General features: G+C 34.7%; 1 protein-coding gene across 3 annotated transcripts in view; it reads right to left on the reverse strand.

Moving 5' to 3' along the window:
* The window catches only part of LOC110295968 (contactin-6), a 370,702-nt gene that overhangs the window by 97,355 nt on the left and 248,091 nt on the right, over positions 1-25,256 (reverse strand). The gene's annotated exons all lie outside the window — the stretch shown is intronic.

Consider the following 25,256-nt stretch of genomic DNA (forward strand, 5'->3'; position numbering starts at 1 on the left):
GGAAACATAAGCAGAGTGTAAAATAAATACATTTGCAAATTGTAATAACTGAAAGAAAGGTAATAGGATGCAGAGACAGTAATATGATTTGATTAATGGTAATGTGTTGATCATGGAAAATTCCTTTGAAAATATAACATTTAAGACTAAAGCTGAATCTATATATATTTAGAGATTCTAATTTAAAATAATGTTTTAATCTATTGGTAAATTAGCATTTTACACTAAAATATGCTGGTGGGTAAGTTTGATTATTAAAGATATGAGGTAACCTAAAACAAATCTGAATAAAATTGGAACCCAAGGCTCCATGTCCTCTAAAGATTGTAACTTATAATGGATTTACATTGTAGTTATGTCTTGTTAAAATATTTATAAATAGAGTTTTCTACTTATAGGAATTTAATATTTTAGTCTAACAAGGATATATTTAAAATAAGGAAACATACATTAAAGTACATTACAAACAATAATCAATGAGTTGGAATTCCCAGGTAGAGGAGGCCATATCATCATATGCAGAAGAAAATACAGCTCCATGAAAAGGCACAAGAAGATTCACTAACACTCATGGTCTATAAAATGAAATTACTGGTGTCGATGCCAAACATCCTTTCTCCATCTTTAAACTATTACTCATTCCCATATAGATTTTTCAGATGACCTAGATATCTCTACTCTAGTTGTATTTTAAATTTATATGGACAATGATATCATTAAGTCCTTTTGCAAAGCCCATTTATCAGTCATGTCAAAGATGTAAGGCTGATGTTGGAGAACCATCCAATCATTAGCAGGATAGCTGACAGAAAAGGATCTGTAGAGTGTGAGCAGCAGACAAGTGAAGAAAATGAGTGACAGTTCCAGAGAAGTTTTGAAAATAGTCACTGACCTGCTGAAGTCTTAGGAATTATTGTTGGCTAAACAGTGTGATATACAGTTACATATATCAAAGACAAACTACATGGTAAACTATTGTAGACTTCCATATAGCTGTCAGAAAACATTCCCCAAATCAATGCTTGAGTTGACTCTTTTCCACAAAATTAATATACAGTTTCCAGTAATAATTTGACTTTATTCAGCAGAAAATATAGCAATTTGAGTTTCTATCCCATTGAAATGTCACTTTCTACATCTTTAGATTGACATTTTAGTAAATTGGCTTATTTCATACAACCATTACCCTCAGGTAACTGTTTATCTTAATCACTGATTTTCTCAAGCTCTTAATGAATGAAAATGAAGTTCTGCAGGAAAATCTATTTAAATCTAAAGGTATTCCTCATGTCTGAAACATTTCAAACTATATGTGATAATTAACTGCTGAAAGAAGGAGATTGTCTATCTAAGCATAGTAATATTGACTTTGGGTGGTTGTGGAACAAATATCATTTATGTTCCTCTCTACTGACTTCTCCTTTCCACACTGATCATATACATATAACCCGTATTATTGATTACAAGTAAATATTTATATTAAAAGATTATTACATTGCAAGCTCACATCTATAGTCTCAAGAAATGGGTCCCTATTTCCAGTGGTCCTACTGTGTGGTATCAAACATAATAAGCTCAATAAATCCCACCTATCTTGAGTTTCAAAGACAAAGAACTCAATGATTACATTAGATTTTCACTGATAAGTGTTCTTTGATGGTAGGAAAGAAGTATACTTTATAGATATAGCTTTCCAGTTTTGTGTAGTATAGCAAAAAGTATTAGCTGTCAGTCAGTGCACCACAGCTGTTCATTCTTTCTAGTGTTTATGCTCCACAGATTCTCTGCATCACAGCAGCCTACACAGATATAGCACTTTCTTGTCAACTGCTGAAAAAAATGCTTTAGCCAACTACAACTGTACAGAAAGCTGGAAGAATCTAGTTACATCCATGTCCTCAAGAAGAGTTCTTAATCCATCTTTCACTGAAGTTCAAGTCTGAGGCTGCAGGATGGCCCTGGGTGTGACGTCATTTTCTCCAGACCTCATTTAGTAAACTAAAGCAGATGTAGAATTTTGCTTAATTCTGTATTGATTCTGCTCTTCTACCTTGTTTCTCTGCCTAGGATTATCCTGTTCTTATGTATGGGTATTTCCTAAGAAGTCTTATTTTAGCCACTTTCAAAAACTTATCCTTTTAAAGTAGACCTCCTAGAAGAGCAAACAGTTAAAATCTCCTTCCATTTTAACCATGTGCTACTTCAGTTAAAACACCAACGGCAAGGAATCCTTAAATGTTTCTCAGAATGGTGCTTCTAATATAGATGTTACATTTGCACAGAAATGGAATTCTGTAAAATTAAGCAGGAATGACGTCAAAGGCAAGCCGTGGAGCCCTAGTGTAAAACTATGATTCAGAAAATGTGTTTTCAGAACTAACTGTCCTACTGGACCAAAATTATACGAAACAAACTGGCAAAAGCAAGAAATAAGGTAAGAGACTGGTTAGACATAGAAATTTTTCTGGTTAAAAAAGAAAAGACAAAAAAAAATTCTTTTACTTGTATTTGGGGAAATAAATATCTCCAAATACCCAAAACTGGAAAAGATTTTACGACTAATAGCATAGTTTACGCTTTGTTATTAATGTTGTTTTGCATTTTTGAGTCAGGTTCTTCCTGGCTGTCCTGGACCATGTGTACACTCACAGAGTTCTGCCTGCCTATGCCTCCTAGGATCTAGAATGTAAGATCTAGGCCATTATATCTGGATTAGAAGACGTTATTTCTTAATAACTTTAAATTCTGAGGATAAAACAATCAGATTTTTGAATTTCACATCTCCAGGGAATATTAGTTCTTTAGTTATTTTCACTTTTAAAACATTGATTATCTTCTTTAAGTAACTCAACCCTAACTGACCATGATGGCATATGCATGGATCTCAGTTATTCAGGAGACTCTTGTGGGTGAATCAGGAGTTTAAAGCTACTTGCGATACAATCTGAGTTTAAGATAGCCTCAAATTCTTACGTAGGCTTTGTCTCAAAAAATGTCAAAAAATAAAATAAATCTATAGATAGGTACTTTCCTGGTGTGTGGTGTGTGGGAAGCCTATCATTCAACTTCAACTAACTTATATCATAATCCTCTTCTGTATTCATTAGATCCAAATTGAATAGGCATCTATATGTATAAATTTAGTAGAGAGAATACCATTCAGATATTACCATCATAGACTAGTATACAGCATTTGGGAACTAGGGCATGCCCATGAGAATTCCCCTCGAGACTGGAATTGCTTTTAGGGGCACTTTTGAAGAGACTATCTCTTTCCACTAAAATTGAAAATTCATGTTTCAATCCAAGGAGATGGAACTTTAAGTGTCTAGTCAACAATAGTCAAGAACATAGACAAGTCTTTCATGAAAATCAACTCTAACACACAAGAAAAAATATAAAAATTCTTCACACAATTTACAGACCAACATACAACAAGCATGTAAATAAACAAACCAACAAATCTTAAAAAGAACAACAAAAAAATCCAAATTCTCTTTTAACATGTGAGTTTGTTAGTACATTCCCTTTTCATATTTGGACCATTTCGGGTATTTTTATGCTACTCCTAATAGACTCTAAGAGTTCAATGAGACCTAGGTTCTTTAACATCAGTGTGGTTAAATTATATGATATTATAAATTCTTTGTGCATATTTATATTCTAGGTATTTTATAATCTTGACAGCCAACTACTCAAAAATAAAAATTATTTATTTTTCAAATGTTCATTATAACAAAGCATTTGGCCAAGTATGCAGAAGATTTTATAGCTAGTATGTAAATGTTTGGATTATTTCAGACATCATGGTCCTGCATAACAGGGATATTACAGGATATAGAATCAGTGAGGAAATTCAAAATACTAAGTATTGAAAAAGTAATTTTGATGAAGTTTCCATTTTATCTTATAAATTTTTCAAGAATCTTAATAAAATATTTTTACAGCAAAATGAAAATGTCAACACCAAAATCAGAATCATGAAAACTGAAAATATATTAACAGTGATATTTAAAGTTTTAATATGGTATTTTTTTCAAAAATATACCTCCCCATACAAATAACAATGATCATAGTACAGTTATGTGTTATTTATATGATGTAGAGTGGAACATTTGTATTACATTGAGTCACATTTGTGGTATATGGAAAAGCAAGTGGTTTTGTGATTCACTGGATTCACTGAATGGGGGTGAACAATTATATATATATAGTCTTATTGTGAAATATCAAATACTTGTGTGTTTTAATTTCAGTCTAATGCATAGTAAGCCATGTATTTGAGCTAATCATATACAATTAAATAACTGAATATTACATTCCTCATGTCAAAAATAACATCTTTGTATTAGGTTTGTGTGTGTGTGTATGTGTATATGTGTGTGTGTGTGTATGTGTGTGTGTTTAATGATCTGTATGATAAAACATTTGAAACTTATTAATTTATAAATTTTTCATTAACTGAGTATATTTCGAATGAATGAAATGGTTGCAGCGGTCTATGTCTACCCCTCTCTCACCACTTAATGAACAAGCAATAACCCTGATTCTACTTGGTCATGTTCAAGCCTTGCTGACAAGTACACAGATTCAAGTGAAGGCATACTTTACTCTGGAGATCCTTTTTAAAAGTCTTTCTCAATGTCAAGAGACTATTGTTATAGATAGAAAAGTAATTCAACACTGCTTATCAAAGAAAAGAAACTGTGTTTAAAAAGCTGGGAAATAAAGGTAATATTAATAATAATCATTAATTGAGTAATTACTATGTACCAGGCACTATGACAGGTGGCTTCCATATGTCATCTGAGTTAATGCCTCAGCTGGAAGCTTCTAACAATGCTAATTACCTATTCAGAATGGTACTCACGTTTAGACAGATAATTTATACTAAATTATTACCTGCCAATTTTCCTTGACTTGAAGTTCCAGTGGAGGCTAATTAATTGTGATCCACCCTCTAATCCTTTTCAGTTGCCACCCTTTCAATTACAACCACAGATGACTCTTCCCTCCTTCTGTAGGTTCAGCCATTCTTTTTAGATTCTACCTGGTTTGATTATGTTGATGATACTAGCCTTGCCATGTAGACTGGTGGTTCTGTCATTAAGTTCAAATTAGATTTCTCTAATATTTTGTTTCATTCTTACCTTTTATTTTATGCACAAAGGTGTGTGTATATGTGTGTTAGGGTGCTGGTCATCATATGTGTGTGGAAGAAGGTATATAGATCGAAAGGAATGTTTTCTCTCACCATGTGGTTGCTGGCGATTGAACCCAGGTCATCAGGCTTCATTGAAAATGCCTTTATCTGCTGAATTATTTCACTACCAATAAAATGATATGAATGATATATTTGACATATGGGTCAATAAGGCAAAATCTAACACCTTAAAACTTCAAAATAAGAATCCTAAATGTCTTTAGGTTCAAAGACAATAAAATATATAAAACAAAAATATCACACAACAATGGTTCACAAACAATGAAATTAATTTAAAATCTTCAAATTAAAAAATTAAACTCCCTGTGAATATCTTGGGGCTACAGAGAAATTTGACAGGTCCTCATAATGGAAATTAAAGTTAAACTGGATTCATAAGGAGTCAAGCTATCCCTGCTGTTACTTATCACTCTATCTACACTGATGAATATTCTATTTGAATTCCTCTCTCAGTTAAAAACCTCTCCCTGCTTCTTTCCACTTTATAAAGAATTCAATCTTCAATGCAAATCTTAATAATAAAGAAAACCAGCCCAAATGATTTTGTCTTCCAATGTTTGCATGTATCCTACATAAGGACATTTTTCACCTTGTAGTTCACAATGAGCATCGTTAAAGCCTTTTCTTTCTATATTCCTATTTTATAAACCATTTGCCTATAATGTAAGTTCTAAGAGTTTGAAAGTACCATGGATATAAAAGCAAGCCTTTCCTTTCTCCCTTCTTTTTCTTCATTCTCTGTTTGTGCTTCTTAAATAAGCAGTGCCAGAAACGAAGCCTTCCCATTCCATTCTCTCACATCGTTATACTTTTTCAGAGTGAGCAGCCTATTAATTTTATCCAAAGATAGAGAATGCATTTGTTAACCATCTGGCCTAGTTTAACCTGAATTGCAAGTTAAATTAAAGCTTTCCACATGCCAGTGGGAACTATGCTTCAATTCAATACTTTTAGCCCATAAATAGAATTTTCATTACTAGTGCTATTTGAGAAAGCTTATATTTCTACTGGATTTCTTAAACTTAGTTATCCACAGCTTAAATCCAGGTCATCCTAAGTTTTCAACTAGAGACTCATACAGACAACCTGTCTCCTAAAATGCTTGTGTTTGGGATTATTCTTAACTTAAACCTAATTTCAGAAAACTCTGCCAGTGACCATTTTCAATCAGACAGTGGAGCAGCATGGCAAGATCGCTGAAGAATGCTTTTGTTAAATTTTAAAGCTGTGCAGCTAGCTGCTTTGATTTCCTCAATTTAAAATATTCATATAAAAAGGCCTGGAATGTAAACATCTCCTTTGGGGACATAATGCCTCTAAATTTCTGATTTCCATAGAAAGCAATGCCATCATTGTGGAAAGATTTCTTGAGACGTTTAAATATTGTAATGATTATGTTTGCTCTTCAGTGGTTGCTTTGGTAAAATGTTTGTGTCCTATAAATCCTAAATTTTCATTCTCAAGGATTAGAGAGTTGAGTTGACCATGAGGGTGGAGCCCACATGAATGAGATTAGTGGTCTTTCACCAAGCAAGATCACATTTCAAATGACTGAAAAATTGAGTAGGCTTTCACCAAACACAGAATCTTCCAACTGCCTCATTCTTGGACACACTATCCCCCAGAAATTAGAGAAATACATTTCTAGAGATTATGATCCATGTAGACTAGTGTTTTGTTATGGTAGTCTGAGGGAGGCAACATTAGGTTTTATTACGAAGGAGATGTTACAGATGCATTCTTAAGCCACAGTAGCTGAAATTTCAAATCCCAAAATGGTTTGTTAATAATAACAGAAGTGAAGAATTTCACCTTCACTTGCAATGAAATAACATGTGAGAAGTGTTTATGACTTAGTGTTGGTAACATCACTTCTCTAGAGAAATGTCATGTTCACTTGCCACAAATTCAGCTGAGATTCTAATTGGTAAATAAGAAGATTGAATTAGGCTGTGATAACAATAGAAAATAACAGTAAGAGTAGATTTTTAAAAATAAAGTTTAAACAAAATAAAGCTAAAATAAACTAACTACCAAGATTATATTACTGACAGGAATCAAAAGGGGACATTGTCTAGAGTCAATGATTTCATCACTGATCTTTTTTAAAAGGTTTATTTGTGTGTTTGTTTGCCTGAGTTTATTTATGTATATGAGATGAAAGCAAGCATGCAAGCAAGCAAGAGGATGCCTATAAAATCAGAAGACAGTGTCTAATCTTATGCAAAAGGAATTACAGGCGGTTGTTAAACCACTGGATATGTTTGCAGGGAACTTAACCCAGTCCTATGCTAGAGATGCCAGTGTTTTAAGTACTAACATTGAGCCATCATTTCAGCCTCTACTGATTTATATCTAAGGAAAGCCAGCATTATTTTACAAATAATTTATAAGCAGCTCCATCATTTTAAAATATGATGGAGCTAAAAGTGATACCATATTTAACACAAATATGCTCTGTGCATAATTTATGATTAACAATAGTTCTAGATTCATACCTCTGCTACTCTAGAGGAAGTGAAATTTTGTCATGTTATTTAGGAAAGCAGGAGCTTGTGGTCCCTCAATTTATTTTTTATCTTATCTCAATTAATTGATTATAAATCTTCATATAAAGTAGCTGGCAATAAAATTGTATACTAATGCTTAATTATTCTAACGTTATAAGTAATATTTATTTAGTATATATTATCTGTCCTGTATTAGCAAACTCTAACAAAAATACTTTGAAAACAAAACTAGTGTTTTCAACATTTGAAGACAGATGAATAGATAGTTTGCACGTATTCAAATTAGAAAATAAAGTAGAACACCAAGTGTTCCATAGTCATTAAGTACTAAAACACCATGCCTCTATTTCTCCTGAAAAATCTATATAACAACAAAATGAAATCAAACCATGTCAGGATTCATAGAACAAGCTAATGACTAGCAGGTTACATTCCTGAGATGAGTCTGCTTTGAATTAATAAATAGTCCATAACATATTTGCCTCCATAGACAAGGCCCAGGAGAAAATCATTTTAGAAAAGATTTCTGCTGTTAATATGTTTTTCTGTTATTATTAAACACATATAATAATCTCTAAGTATTAACCCACCCTTTTGAGCAGATCTCTGCAGAATGACAAAGATATACTCTCTTATAGTGATACTATGTAGACAAATAGATGACTTCTTAATTCTTAAAGCTGATCCTATAAGAATTCCTAAAATTATGTAAGTATTTATTAAGCTCTTTTATAGTCAGACTGCTAGTAGTTCCTTTCTGATATTCAAACTGCAATGGGAACTTTACCAATCTCCTATGTATCACCAGTTAATTGCCTCTGAGATAGAAACCAGACATTCTACTACTCAGAGCACATTCCAAAAGGTTGTAAAACCATTAACCAAAGGTCATAAAAAGGGAACTAATGATTTATTAGAGGCACTAGGATAGAAGACAAAATATTCACTGGGTTTATCTATACAAAAGTTCACTAAACACTTAGTTATGTTTTCTTAACTTTCCATGACCCTGTGGAGCTGTGACAGGTGATGGATGTTTAGCCAGATAATTACTTCTAAAAACATTCATGTAGACATTTTCTGTTGTAAAATTTGATTTTAATTTATGTGTCAACTTATGGTAAACTTTTTACCATGTGTTCATGTATTCTGGAAGATGTTAAGTGCTGATGACAAAGAGAAGAGACAGAATTGGGATGAGGAGAATTTTTTACATAGAATACTTTTTATTCAGACCTGAACAGAACTTTTTAGACAGAAGCAAACGCAAGAAGAACTTAGATGTAAAGGCATAGCATTGGGAGAACTGGCATTGAATGCAAGAGCATTACTGTTACATCAGAGCAGGAGGAGAGAACAAGCTTAGAAGGAGAATGCACAGTGGAATAATGTAGAAACCATAGGTAACATAAAAACAAGAGAGCAGTATGCAGAATTTGGAGGGAAAGAGGTACAAAAGAAGAAACTACAGAGAGAGCAGAAGGAGCAGGTAGGCTTCTCTTTACCACGGGACAGAACAGTTTTTTTTTTCCTTAATAACAAGGCAAGCTTAGTCTTATTTAAAGGAATAAGACTATCTTCTTACAAATTTGGGTTTATTTAATTTAGCAATAAAAGGATAGAAGCTTTTTGTTTCTCTATGCAATAAAGATTGGAGCTCAATTTTTCATCCAGAATGAGTGAGTTCTTTCTGCACTGGACCTTGGTCTTTTGCTCCAAATGCATATGCATGTGTGTGTAAGAATGTAATTATGAGAATGCAGGCAAGCTGGACCCAAATGGTTTACATAAAAATGAATAAATGTGCATGTGTGAATCTATATATGAATTTATGTGATGTTATGAATATTTGCATATGTAAAAATTTTGTTTTCTTTTTCCTTCTGCTAGCTTGATTCTCTTCTCCTGGTTCAATAGAAGTTTATTGCTCCAAACTTCCCCATAGCCTGACAAGCAAGAGTTATCTGGACAAAAGGAGAAAGCCTTTAGAAATTAATCCTTTACTTGATCTCCTGCTGTTTTAGGAAGAGATGCTAAATCCCAGAGGAACACAGAAGGCATATCTGCTACAGTATCAAGGTAACTTAGACTTAGATAAAATTATTATTATGCAGCACCCCTAAATATCTTGTAAGACAAAGATCTTACCAGACACTGGGTGGTGGAGGCACATACCTTTAATCCCAGCACATAGGAGGCAGAGGCAGGCATATTTCTGAGTTCGAGGTCAGCTTGGTCTACAGAGTGAGTTCCAGGACAGCCAGGGCTACACAGAGAAACCCTGTCTCAAAAAACCAAAAAAAAAAAAAAAAAAAAAAAAAGTCTTACCAGATTATCTTGTAAGACCAAAGTCTCACCCTTCACTGATGCTTTTCTTCCTCTGCTGCCTCAAGGAGACTCTACAAGAAAGAAATCCCTGCCAGGGCTGGCCCCTGTCAAAACCATATTAAGGAGAGCGATGTACTATTAGTAGTGTGTTCTTTACTTAATGTGCTTCACACTCAATAGACAGAACCCTATTTGTACAAAATCCCGAAGGGAAGTGTTTGTTTAGCTTTAGACACAGTAATTTTAAATTTAAGTAAGATTTAGTGATGAGCTTCATGACTGTCTTAAAGGAACAAAACAAAGTAACTTATCCTTTTCTTTCAGATAACTTCCAAAATAGATGTGGAATTTTTATCTCTGGCAAGTGCCAATTACTTCAGTGGAAGAACAACAGGAATTTTGAGAGTGGCAGCCGTAACGCAGCATGAAAAGAATGGAGACTTACTTCCAGAAGTATATATATTCTTCTTGGATGATTTTTATAGCCTTTAAGTTAGCTTAATTTTTGAAATAGCACTGTAAAAAATCCAATGTATGCTTTTTTTAAAAAGAAAGGAAAGGCATATTTAAAGTCAGATTGAGAACATGTCTTTAAAATAAAAAGAGGTTCTTCATAGAATTGGCCTGTGGTCTTTGAGTGATTTCCCTACAAATATTGTTGAGGATAATTTGACAAGATATTACTGGACATATAGTCTTTTATGTTTCTTTTATCAGTAGCTAAAATCTAATAATAGAGGATGTTAATATGTATGTGGTCAAAATATAGCCACAAGAAAGCAAGTGTACGACTGTCCACAATGGTAAAACTGGAAACAACACAATAGAAACTGAAATATTCTACAGCTTGAGAGTGTCTAAGGACCACTATAGGAGCACCCCACCATCTCAAATGAATTCATTGACCTTTTGCAATAACTACAAAAATAAGGCTCATGAGGTGTTTTGCTTTGTTTTAAGTCAGAGTTAACCAAACTCTGCCTTCTTTTCCTCAGGTGGTTTATATTGACATCTCATTTTAGAGTTGAAAACCTTCTCTAACAAATAACTACATTATAGCATATTATAGGCATCCCTTTCCTAGTGTGTTTTTGTTCTAGAACAGAAATAAAAGTGACTATCCTCTGACCTCCTGGCTTTGGGCCTTAGTCTATTCTCTGGTTAATGCTTTTCCTTCCTGTTTTCACTGGACGCTTGTTGTATGTGTCATATGGATCTGCAATGATACTCTCTTATTAGTCAGTTATTTGTTGCTATGATAAATATCCAAGAGAATCAGTTTACAGGTGAAAAGGTTTCTTTTTTTTTTTCTTATGAGTTTCTTGCTGTATTTTATGAGTTTAAGGTGAGGCAGAACATTGTACCAGTAAGACTATGTGGCAGAGGTTCCTCACCTTAGAGCCTATCTGAAATAAGCAAGTATAAAATGTCCAAGACAAAGATAAGCACACATTCAGAAACAAATTTCTTACAACCAGGTCCATTCACTTGCAGTTGTATCATTCTCCCAAAACTATATGACCTATGGAGAAATTTTATAATCCAGCAACATGGCAGCTTTAGCTGGAATACAATCGAGCCCTTAGTACACATCTTTAGTCTCAGAAGGCAGAGGTCAGAAGATCTTTGAGTTCAAGGACAGTCTGGAAAGAACAAGTTTAAGGTAGAGAAAAGATTAAGTCTTGTTGTGGTGGTACATGCCTTTAATCCAAGCACTTAAGAGAGAGAGGAATGCAGATCAATGAGTTCAGTCAGTCAATTGAGTTCAGTTGAGTTTGAAAGAGTTCAGTTCAGTGAACTGAGTACAGTTTATTGGACTTGTATTGGACTTGAGTTCGTACAGTTCAGTGAAGGTCCACAGAGGCAGTTGAAGCCAAAGAATAAGAAGGAGACAGAAGTGATAGAATTAATTTGAGGCTGAGCTGAACAATTCATTCAGAAGCTGATATAATCTAGTTTGAGTCAGTCAGTTTGGAGAAGATTTTGAGCAAGAGCAGTGGAATTGAATAATCTAGTTAGAATTCATTAAGAACTAGAAAGGACCATGTGTCTTTATTACATGTTGGACCATCTTCTGGGTATATGCTCAGGAGTGTTATTGCTGGGTCCTCAGGTAGGAGGGCTGCTAGTTACTTTCAAAATGATCAATTATGAAGCCATTAGTAGATTAAACCATTGATTAGATCTAGTCATCCATGGAAAAGCCCTAGAAGAAATGTCAGAAAATGTCACATTTTCTAAGGAACCGCCAAACAGATTTCCAAAGTGGTTGTACCAGCTTGAAATCCCACCAGCAATGGAGGAGTGTTTCTCTTTCTCCATAGCCTCACCAGCATCTGTTGTTACCTGAGTTTTTGATCTTAGCCATTCTGACTGGTGTGAGGTGGAATCTCAGGGTTGTTTTGATTTGCATTTCCCTGATGACTAAAGATGTTGAACATTTCTTTAGCTACTTCTCAGCCACTTGGTATTCCTTAGTTGAGAATTCTTTGATTATCTCTGTACCCCATTTTTAATAGGATATTTGGTTCTCTGGAGTCTAACTTCTTTAGTTCTTTGTATATATTAGATATTAGCCCTCTCTTTAATGTAAGATAAGTAAAGATCTTTTCCCATTCTGTTGGTTGCTGTTTTGTCCTATTGACAGTGTTCTTTGCCTTGCAGATGCTTTGAAATATTATAATGTCGCATTTGTCAATTCTTGTTCTTAAAGCATAAGCTATTGGTGTTCTGTTCAGGAAAATTTCCCTTGTGCCCATGTGTTCAAGGCTCTTCCTCACTTTCTTTTCTATTAGTTTCAGTGTATCTGGTTTTAGGTGGAGGTCCTTGATCCACTTGGACTTGAACTTTGTACAAGGAGATGAGAATGGATCAATTTGCATTCTTCTACATGCTAAATACCAGTTGAGCTAGAAACAATTGTTTAAAAAACTGTCATTTCCAATTAATGGTTTTAGATTCTTTGTTAAAGATTAAGTGACCATAGGTGTGTGGGTTCATTTCTGGGTCTTCATTTCTATTCCATTGATCTATCTGCCTGTCACTGTACCAATAACATGCAGTTTTTATCATGATTGCTCTGTAATACAGCTTGAGGTCAGGGATGGTTATTCCACCAGAAGGTCTTTTATTGTTGAGAATAGTTTACACTATTCTAGGTTATTTGTTATTCCATATGAATTTTCAAATTTCTTTCTAACACTGTGAAGCATTGAGTTGGAATTTTGATGGGGATTGCATTGAATGTGTATCTTGCTTTTGGCAAGGTGGCCATTTTTACTATATTAATCTTGCCAATCAATGAGCATGGGAGATCTTTCCATTTTCTGAGACCTTATATTTCTTTCTTCAGAGACTTGAAGTTCTTAGCATACAGATCATTCACTTGTTTAGTTAGAGTCAAGCCAAGTTATTTTATATTATTTGTGACTATTGTGAAGGGTGATGTTTCCCTATTTTTTTTTCTCAGCCTGTTTATTCTTTGTGTAGAGATAAAGCCACTGATTTATTTGTGTTAACTTAATACCCAGCTACTTTGCTGTAGTTGTTTGTCTGGTTTAGTAATTCTCTGGTGGAATTTTTGGGGTCACATGTATACTATCATACCATCTGCCAATAGTGATAATTTTTACTTCTTCCTTTCCAATTTGTATCCCTTTGATATCCTTTTGTTGTCTAATTGCTCTTGCTAGGACTTCAAGTACTATATTGAATGAGTAGGGAGAAAGTGGACAGCCTTGTCTAGTTCCTGATTTTAATGGGATTGCTTCAATTTTCTCTCCATTTATTTTGATGTTGGCTACTGGCAGCCTTATTTATAATATCCAGAAGTTGGAAAGAAACCCAGTGTTCCTCAACAGAGACGTGGATACAGAAAATGTGTTACATTTACACAATGGAGTATCACTCAGCTATTAGAAATATTGAATTTATGAAATTCTCAGGCAAATGGATGGAACCTGAAAATATCATCCTGACTGAGGTAACCCAATTACAAAAGAACACATACAATAGGCACTCACTGGTAAGTGAATATTAGTCCAGAAGCTCAAAATATCCAAGATACAATTCACAAAACACATGAATCTCAAGAAGAAGGAAGACCAAAATATGGGTATTTCAATCATTCCTAGAAGGGTCAACAAAATACCCATGGAAGAAGTTACAGAGACAAAGTGTAGAGCAGAGACTGAAAGAATGATCATCCAAAGACTACCTCACCTTGGGATCCATCCCATATACAAACACCAAACCCTGACCCTATTGTGGTTGCCAACAAGTGCTTGCTGACAAGAACCTGATATAGCTGTCTCCTGAGAGGTTCTGCCAGCGCCTGACAAATACAGAAGTGGATGCTTACAGCCATCCATTGGACTGAGCACGGGGTCCCCAATGAAGGATCTAGATAAAGGACCAAAGGAGCTGAAAGGGTTTGCAGCTCCACAGGAGGAACAACAATATGAACTAACCAGTATCCCTAGAGCTCCCAGGGACTAAACCACCAACCAAGGAGAACACATGGAGCGACCCATGGCTCTAGCTGCATATGTAGCAGAGGATTGTCTAGATGGTCATCAATGGGAAGAGAGGCCCTTGGTCCTGTGAAGGCTCTATGCCCAAATGTAGGGGAATGCTAGGGCAAACAAACAGGAGTGGGTAGGTTGTGATCAGGGGGACAGGGGAGGGAATAGAGGACTTTCAGAGCGGAAACCAGGAAAGGGGGTAACATTTTTAATGTAAATAAAATATCTACTAAAAAAACAAACAAATTAAAAAAAAAAGATCTAGAAAGGATGAGCTTACTCATCAATAAGCCACAGAGATGACAATTACTTCAGGAGAATAAAAGTTACTTTTAAAATGATCAATTATGAAGCAATTAGGAGATTAAACCATTAATTAGATCTAGTCATCCATGGAAAAGCCCTAGCAGATTATCCTAAGATTTAGCATGTCTCAGTATTATGGAGCACATGCCCATAAATGTAACATTCAAGAGAGTAAGAATCTAAGGTAAATAGTGAGTTCCAATGTAACATCTGTCACTTGTCATGATCCCTTTTCCAAAGTAGAAAGAAGGAAAGCAAGGAAGGATGGAAAGATAGAAGGGAGAATGGAAGGAAGGAAGGAAGGAAGGAAGGAAGGAAGGAAGGAAGGAAGGAAGGAAGAAAGGAAGGAAGGGAGAATAGAAGCAAGGAAGGATGGATGGAAGCAAGGGAAGAAGGAAGGAAGGAAGGAAGGAAAGAAGGAAGGAAGGAAGGAAGGAAGGAAGGAAGGAAGGAAGGAAGGAAGGAAGGAAGGAAGGGAAGGGAAGGGAAGGGAAGGGAAGGGAAGGAAGGAAGCAAGGAAGGAAGGAAGGAAGGCTTCTCTATCATAGTCTACTCCTTAGAAAACAAACTATTAAATTTATAGTGGATACTTAAAACTGAACTTTGTACTAAAACTAAATATATTTCATTTTCCTTAATAAACATACCTATATTTGTAAAAACTATTTTCTAAATAAGGTAAAATAATATTAATAATGACTAGTGATAAAGTAATTATAATAATGTAATTATATACTACAAATGGATGAAAGTGGACTATAGTGATTCAACTGAAAATATTTGCAATAAAATCTAGGACACTACCAAAGAAATAAGCTAAGTGAAAAGCATGGTTCTTTTAAGTCATCAGTAAGGAAAAGCAATGAAAGAAGATTTAGAACAAATACTAAAACTAGGATGTTCATTTACAGTGAAAACATATAAGTGGAATAGGCACATTTCTTTAAATGTAGAAATTATCAAAAGCCTCTCAAAGAAACTGGACAAAATAAGGAATCATAACAATGAAAAAGATGGACAAACTAATCATTAGTAGTTATCCAGAGAAAGCATTATGCATAGACTCTCTCACTGGTGAAATTACAAAGAACAGGAGGCATCAATAAATACATTTTTTTCTATATCTTTGATAAAATAGAAACAAAGTAATTACAAATGTATTTTATGAAGCAAGGACTACCAATTTTTTATTTAAAGTGTTTTCATATAATATACTTTGATCATATTGTTTTATTCAATTTTTTGGTTCTCTCTCTCTCTTTTTTTTTAAATTAGGTATTTTCCTAGTTTACATTTCCAATGCTATCCCAAAAGTCCCCCATACCCACCCACCCCCAATTCCCTACCCACCCACTCCCCTTTTTTGGCCCTGGCGTTCCCCTGTACTGGGGCATATAAAGTTTGCAAGTCCAAAGGGCCTCTCTTTGCATTGATGGCTGACTAGGCCATCTTTTGATACATATGCAGATAGAGACGAGAGCTCCGGGGTACTGGTTAGTTCATATTGTTGTTCCACCTATAGGGTTGCAGTTCCCTTTAGCCCCTTGGGTACTTTCTCTGGCTCCTCCATTGGGGGCTGTATGACCCATCCAATAGCTGACTGTGTTTTATTCATTTTTATTCTTCTCTTATATATTACATTATATATTACATTATATATAAGAGAAGAATAAAACCACAATTTCTCCTCCCCTCACTCCCTCGTTCCTTTCCCACACATCACTTCTTCCTCAGATCCACTCCTTCTCCATTTCTCTTCAGAAAGGAACAAGACGTGAATGTATATCAACATGCCATAACACGTTACAATAAGACTAGGCACATAATCTCATAGCAAGATTGAGGGCAACCGTTAGAGGAAAAGTGTCTTAGTCTCTAATATTACTTTTTTCCCTACCCCTGAAAGCCCCCCCTCTTTCTTTATCTCTCTCTGTCTCTGTCTCTGTCTCTCTGTCTCTATCTCTCTCTCTCTCAAAAAAAAAAAAAAACAAAACAGAAAAATTAAAATCAAAACTAAGAATGAGCCAAAAAACTGTAAAATACCCAAGCAAAGCAACATAAAACAAAACCCAACAAAATAATATGTAGTTTATTTGTTTTTGAGCAACTACTCTGGGACATAGCACTTAACTTGTCATGTAGTTAAAAAAAAAAAAACCTAATGAAACTCCATTGTAGAAAATTGATCAAGATTTTCCCCAGATATTATTGACTGAATATGTGAAAATCTGAACTTTTTGTCAAGTAGAAAATATTTAATATAATCATATCAGGTGGCACACACAAAAAGTATGTAGAAAAATCTCACCACACATGCATAATAAAAAATAATCTAATAAATCAAATTACTATGAGAATCTCTTGTTTTCACATTTATATGTAACAGCATGTCACTCTCCTGCCATAACTCATAGCCAGAATTGTAGTAGACAGCCAAGCTCTTGTAAGAATGTAATAATATAATATGATATTACCGTAGTTATAATCTAATAGTATGTATATGTACACAGGATTTTACATGTACTATATGGAAACAGTAAATTTATTATTGCTTATATATTACAAAATTTTCAAAGAATAAGCCTAAACAATCTATAACTAAAAAGGAATTTCATAAATCGTACAAAATGTAAATATAAAATAATGAACACCACTACTTTAAGTTTCCATTGCCTATTAAAATGTAAACATACTATGAGTATACATTATGTTAGGACAAAAGGACAAACACTTATAAATACACACACACACAAAATGATGTAAACACTTTATATTAATGCACACTTATATGCATATATACATACATGTATATGAAGGCAAAAATCAACATTCATGGAAACAATTAGAGAAGCTCCAATTAAACAGAGAACAATTTTATACACATCTATTAGAACATTAATATTTTTAATATGTGAGTTTTTTTTCAAGATGATCAGGAGTTCCACAACTACAAATTTTGTGGAGATAGATAAACAGATTCAAAGTTTATGCAGAAATTATAGAAAACAAAATAAATTTCCATTAGATTATCAAAATAAGCAGGATATTTGGAATAACCTGGAATACTGAAATTTTCTGACAGCATTAACCACAGACATAATGGCCAGATCATGCCATTAGAAGAAGTAAAGTAAGAGAAGGTGACAGAGAAGGAGATGGCAGAGGAGGAGAAGGGTTGGGGAAGACGAGGAAGAGGAAGAGGAACAGAAAAATGGAAAAGTTATAATTTCAGAAAAAAAATACTCGTTTCACACATCTCTTCCAAGAACTGAAAGGTATGCAATGTAGAATTCACCAGCTTTCAACAGATGCCAGAATAATTTTCTGCTCATAGGTAATAAATGATTTAAAAAATAAAAATAAAAGGTTTTCAAAAAAATTAATGCAAAACAAATAAATAGTAAACCAAAGTGTAAAGCACAAACTTTAAGATATCTAGAAGGCAAGCTTTGCAAATCTATGTACTCTTGATTGTGTTGAGGAGATTTCACATTTAACCAAAAGCATGCTCCTTTAAAAAAGTAAAGAAACAACCAAAAGAACCAAGTAAGAATAACAACTAGGAAATAATCCAAAATTCTCCACTAAGCAGAAACATAGAGTGTGAGGAAAGACACTGTTAAGACAATGTCTTTTCTCCAGAAAATTGAAAATGTGATTTCTCAAGAAAATAATTTCCTTTAATCTGTCAGAACCCTACAGATTAAAGCTGAACATCAACAACAGAAACAATCGAACATTTACAAGCCCGTGGCAACTGAACGAATCTCTACTGAATAAAAAATGGGTCAAGGCAGGAATGAAAAAATAAAGACTTTCTAGAATTCAATGAAAATGAATAGACAACACACCCAAACTTATGAGGCACAATAAAAACACTGCTAAGAGGAAAGTTCATAGCACCAAATGCCTACATAATAAGAGAAAAATCAAAACCTCCAAATAATTGTAGAGATGGCATACTTGACCACATGAAAGCTCTAGAGCAAAAAGAAGTCATCACACTACATGAGGAGCAGATGAGAAGAAAACAGTATGAAGAATCAATTTAAAAAAGAGTTTGTTTTCTGAGAAAAATCAACAATAGAGACAAGCCTTTATCCAAACTAACAGGTAGGGAAAGAAGAATAACCTACTTAGCAAAATCAGAAATGAAAAGGGAGTCTTGGCAATGGTAGCCTAAATCTTTAATCCAACTACTTGGGAGACAGAGACAAGATCTCCAAGTTCTAGGCCAGGCCAGCATGGCCTAGAGAGTGAGTTTCAGCACAGGCAAAACAAGAGAACAAAACCCTAAAAGGTAAAAGGGGGATGTGACAACAAAATTCAGAGAGTCAAAAGGACATACTTTAAAAGCCTGTATTCAACAAAATTGATAGAAGAGTTACTGTCATTACTCCTCAAATTATCTCAAAGATACGAACAGGAGCAGTGCCCAAGTCCATTTTATGAGTCCACAGTTATCTTGATATTCAAACAGTATAATGACTAAATAAAGAGAGTTAACAGACTAGTTCTCCTTATAAGCATTGATACAAAAATATTCAATAATATTCAAGAGTACATCAAAAGATCATCCACCATATGCTTCACCTCCGATATGAAGGGGTGGCTCAAAATGTGAAAATCAGTAGATATAATCCACCATATAAATAAACTGGAAAAAAAAAGCAGCCACATGATCATATGAGTTTCAGAAATGGCCTTTGACAAAATCCAAAACACCTTCATGATAAAAATCCTGGAACGATTATAGATAGAAGGGACATACCTAAAACACAATAACAGAAATTTACAGAAAGCTTAGAGTCAACATCAAATTAAATGGAGAAAAACTGAAAGTGATTCTACTAAAATCAGGAGGGACAAGGTTGTACACCCTCTCAGTATCTATGCAATATAGTTCTCCAACTAAAAACTAGAAAAATAAGACAACTGAATGAGACCTAAAGGATATAAAATGAAAAAAAAAAAAAAGAAGTCACAGTAACTTTATTTACAGGTGACATAATAGTATAAATAAGTGACCCTAAAAATTCCTCCAGTGAACATCTACAGTTGATAAACACTGCCAGCAAAGCAGCTGGAGACAAAATTAACTCTCTCTCACACACACACACACACACAAATCAGTCATTCTCCTATACACAAAGGAAAAATAAACTGAAAATGAAAACGGGGAAGCAACACCTTTCACAAAAGCCTTGAGTAATATAAAATACCTTGTGGTAACTCTAAGCAAGCAAATAAAACACTTGTTTGATAAATATGTCAAATCCATCAAATCTCTGAAGAAAACATGAGAAGATAGATGCTCATGGATTGATCATATTAGCATAGTAAAAATGACCTTCGTTCTAATAGTAATCTGCAGTTTCAATGCAATCCACATCAAAGTTCCAACACAATTCTTACAGACTTTGAAAGAACAATTTTGAGCTTCATATGGAAAAACAAAACAAAACAAATCAAAACAGCCTAAAATAACTTCAACAATAAAAGAATTGCTGGAGGTCTCACCATTCCTGATTTCAAGTTCTACAGAGCCATAGTAATACAAATAGAATGTTATCAGCATAAAAGCAGAGAAGTAGATCAGTGAAATTTAATTGAAGTCTCACAGAGAATTCTACATATGTAAGGATACCTGAGTTTTTATAAAGAAGCCAGAATAATACACTGGATAAAAATACAGCCATTTCAATAACTAGTGCTGATCAAACTGGATCTCCTTATATAGAATGATGTAAGTATATTCATACTTATCACCCTGCACTAAACCTAAGTCCAATTGCAACAAAGACCTGAACATAAGACCTGATACACTGAACCCAATAGAAGATAAAGTGAAGAATAGCTTTGAGTGCATTTGTATTAGTCAGGCTTCTCTAGAATCACAGAACTGATGGGTCATCTCTGTATAGTAAGGGACTTGTTTGATGACTTACAGTCTGTAGTCCAACTCACCAACAATGATCAGCAGCAGCTGTGAGTGGAATTCAGAGGATCTAGCAGTTGCTCAATCCCACAAGGCAAGCAGGCAGAGAAGAGAGTATCTTCCTTTTTCCAACATTTTTATGTCTATCCTTCCGTCCAGTAGGAGGTATGGCCCAGATTAAAGGTGTGTACCACCATGCCTGGATCTGAGACTTGCTTTGTCCCAGGGTATTGCTATGGCAAACAATTGTCTCCCTAAATTGACAGTGGTGCACCAAAGCTGATGTCAATAGCCATAGAACTCATTGAACATGGAGAAGTAAGGTCAGGTCAAGAAGTAAACATTGAGCCTTCCCTCCTACCTTCTAGTCTCTTTCATGCAGAAGATATTCAGCAGGCTATCAAAATAGAAAATTAAACACCAACATAGTCTTAAGACCTTTGACCTATCATCTGTTCTGCCTGTAAATATGCTAGGACAATGGAGGCACAGGACTTTTAAGAGTAGCCAACCAGTGCCTGATTTGACTTAAGGCTCACTCCAGGAGAACAAACCTATGCCCAGCATAGCTTGGGTAACCAAGAGCCAGAAACTATCAAGCCCAGAGACCTACTCTATTAGTTTGGTAAAACCAAACACTATTAATCTAGAAAAACTTGTAACAATAAAATGACTCTACTGATATTCTGCTATACTCAGAGATCCAGTCATTGTCAGAGAGGCTTCCTCCTGAAGCAGATGGGAACAGATACAGAGACCTACAGCCATATATTATGTAGGGAGAGAGTCTAAGTGGAGTTTTCCATCAAATTCCTCCCCTCAGAATTCAGCGAGTGCCTTTGGAAGAGCAGGCAGAGTACTTGTAGGGGCAGAGGGCATAGAGGACAACAGGAGATCAAGGCCTCTGAATCAACAAAGCAATGCACAGATGAGCTAACAGAGACTGAATAAGAAAGTGCAGGACCTACATGGGTCTACATCAGGTCCTCTGAATATATATTATAGTTATTAGTTTAGTATATTTATGGTATTCATGACTCTGTGAACAAGTGGGTGGTGACTCTTGTGTCTATTCTTAAGCTTCATTTCCTGTAGTGTTTCCATGCCTAACTTTGTTATGATAGTTTCTGCTTCATCTTATATTTTGTGATATTTTGTAGTTATTTCTTATAGCACTAACATTTTCTAATAAGAGACAGAAATGGAAGGGATCTAGAGGGAGAGGAGATGGGGAGACACTGGAAGGATCAAGAGGAGGGGGAACTATAATCAGGATATGTTATATGAAAAAGAATATTTTCTAAACAAAAAGAAAAAAACAAAATACAGTATGTGTAAACTATGAGTCTGACAAGCACATGTATGATACACAAACAACTCTTAAAATATCAATAAGAGAATAAGTAACATGATTTTAAAATATGGGGCTCCATATTTAGCATGGTCTCCATAAGAAAACCACAAAGAATGTTGGGTGTTTTTGGCCATAGACATTAGGATATTTAGATGACTGGTGCAAAGAATGACCACAGAAATAATGATACATCCACTGGCAAGACAGTCCTGTGAACAACACTAGAGATGAACAAAATTATGTACAAATATATCACAGGGAAAACAGAAAATATCTGAGTACATGTCTTATCAAGAAAGATATCAAATCAGAATATTAAAATGTTTTATGATTAGGTATCAACAATTTTTAACAACAAGAAAAATGACGACATGCCTTTAAGATGAGTACAATATTTTTAAATGGGTCACACTTATTACTGAAAAATTTCCAAAATGAAAGAATACTTGTAGCATGGAACTTTACCAATAAGCAAATGAATTACAGCAGAGCAAACCAGGAAGTCATGGTATGGCAGGCAGAGAAATAAAAACACATATTTAAATTTGTATAATTCAGATACTTATACGTAAAATGGGTAGATAATTAATACAAAGTGTCAAAAGCCATCTAGAAATGGGCAGGGCTAGCAGGTGGCCTCCTGGAGGTGGCTCACCTTTCTGCATGAACTAAGATGGGTGAGTTCTGAGAAGCAAGGTCCCAAAGAGACTTTACATCAGGATTGATTCTTACAACTAATATGCCTTTTTGCTATAACATCATATAGCCTAACAATTCATGAACATTAACCCACCCTATTGAGCAGTTTTCCTGCAGATCAACATGAAGATCAGGTCCCACGAATTAATGCTGTTTAGATGAATAATGATTTTTAGAGTTCCTGGTTTGATTCAAATAACCTTAGGAAGAAAGTTTAAAGTGATGATTTTAGTTGTTTGCTAATGTGGTAAAGTTAAAATCAAGAATAGAATGTGACCACTTATCAAAATAGTTCATAAAGGCTGAATAATAAGAACATTGTTATTCTTTCATATTACACTATATAGAGATATAGGCTACTGCTAAATTTGTGTTTAAAGAAAAGCATTCAGTCCAATCATGAAGCCACAGGTATGCAATGTGATAAAACAAGGCCATGTAAAACTGTTGCTTTGAACTTATAATGAGCATATAAAATAAAACACTACTTTGAGCTTAATAACAACATCTTCTTATAACTTCCATTTTGTGTAACAGTTTATCTATGAGGTAATTGTCTAAGAACGTTTATCTATAAAAAAATAATCAGAGAAATGCAGATGAATTTGCCTAGGGAACTCTGCCCCATCTATCTATTCATCCATCTATCCAACCAAATGTATATGTCTGGTAGGTACGTGGATATGTATGTAAGCATGTATAAGCACTTGTGAAGTTGGTGAGACAGATGGCTGGGCTTGCCCAGAGTGTGGGTATATGAATATATATGTGAATGTGCATACTTGCCTGAATAAAAGTTTTTAACACTTTCTTTCTTTCCTCTCTGGTTCATAAGGAGTTAACCAGCCTTGCCAATGAGAGGCTTCTGGCTGCCTGGCCAAAGAAGGAAGTGCTAGCAATAAATCGTTTACCAAATTCTATAAGGTGATAATTTGCCTGAAATCATAGGCATATGGCCCCAGAATAAGGAAGAATCAAGGAGAGCAAATATTAATACAAAGAAACCTAACACTCTCAAAACCAACTTTCCCCCATTGGCAATCCACATATTTAGTAGACCCCCAGAGAGGACCCAGCCCTGGTAAACTCCCAGGAAAGAATTATGCCAATATACATATCTTTGCTCTGTCATTGGAAATGAACTAGCATCTAATATTAGATTCGAGTATCATTTCCAACCTAAGAGATCATAAAATTTTGAGATGATTAGGTCGAAGACTTGGGAAAGAAACATAGAAGTTGAGCCTGAAATATCTTGTGATACCACAAAATCAGTAAATGATTAAAGCACTCAACAGGATGGAGATAGAGGTGTCACTCATGTGGTAAGAGTTCTTCCTGCTGTTCCAGGGAGCCTGAGCAGAGTTCCCACACCCATGCTACATCTAGTAACACAAACACCAGTGTATCTGACACCCTTCTCTTACCTTTTCAGGCATCTGCAGAAGTTACAGAAGTTAGCACAGGTGCACACATTCCCACACAAACATACGTATGCAAATACACAACTAAAAATAAGAAAAGAAGCTTTGAAGAAGAAGAGGAATAGGAGGCAGGAAAGAAAGTCCCAATACTGAAAACTGAAACAACTTGGGCACAGTAGAATTTACAAACCACAGTGTAAAATTAAACAGCAAATGGAAAATAATTGTTTATAAGTTTGTACAGGTATATCTAAATTACTGAAAATTAATAAATGCAATAGTATCAAATGTCTCAGGCTGAATTCTGAATAAATTATGTAGATTTAATATGCTATAGGAGATAAAACAAATCTTCACAGTCATGAGCTGTAGACTGCACAATTAACCTTGCTGAAAAAGATCAGTATGAAAAGAGACCAAAAATGTCATTGTACAGTAGAGAAAACTGATAAAAATGACTGTAGTTGGTAATGAAGGCCAGCTTCGGCATTCATCAGTCTTGGTGCTACAAACATGACCATGACATTATGGGATGAAACTGGCACTTTCCCTCCATGTTTTTCCTCCTCCAAAGTTGTAAACATAGTCTAATCAGCATGCTCTTCCAAGGGAGAGGTAGGTAAAAGTAAACACCACTCCTTAAACAGAGTGAAGATCATCCAAAGCAAGGAGGAGTCTGAGCTTCTGATTTAGCTCAGAAACCATTAAGTGTGCAAAAAACTTTTAAAAACATGAAGTAAAGACCAAGGCAAGTTAATAAATATGTACTAGTTAATAACAACACATCAATACTGGTTATGTATTTGTCACAAGTGCACCCACAACAACATAAGTAATTAATGGGAAGTGGAATAGTGGAGATTCACATAAAATTACTCTGCAATAAATGCTCAATTTTTTGTATTCTAATACTACTCATTAAAAGTTGTTATCCTCTTGGTCAGGAGATA

Source organism: Mus caroli, unplaced genomic scaffold (assembly GCF_978045245.1).
Source record: "Mus caroli unplaced genomic scaffold, Mus_caroli_1 scaffold_7, whole genome shotgun sequence".
NCBI classification, from domain to species: domain Eukaryota; kingdom Metazoa; phylum Chordata; class Mammalia; order Rodentia; family Muridae; genus Mus; species Mus caroli.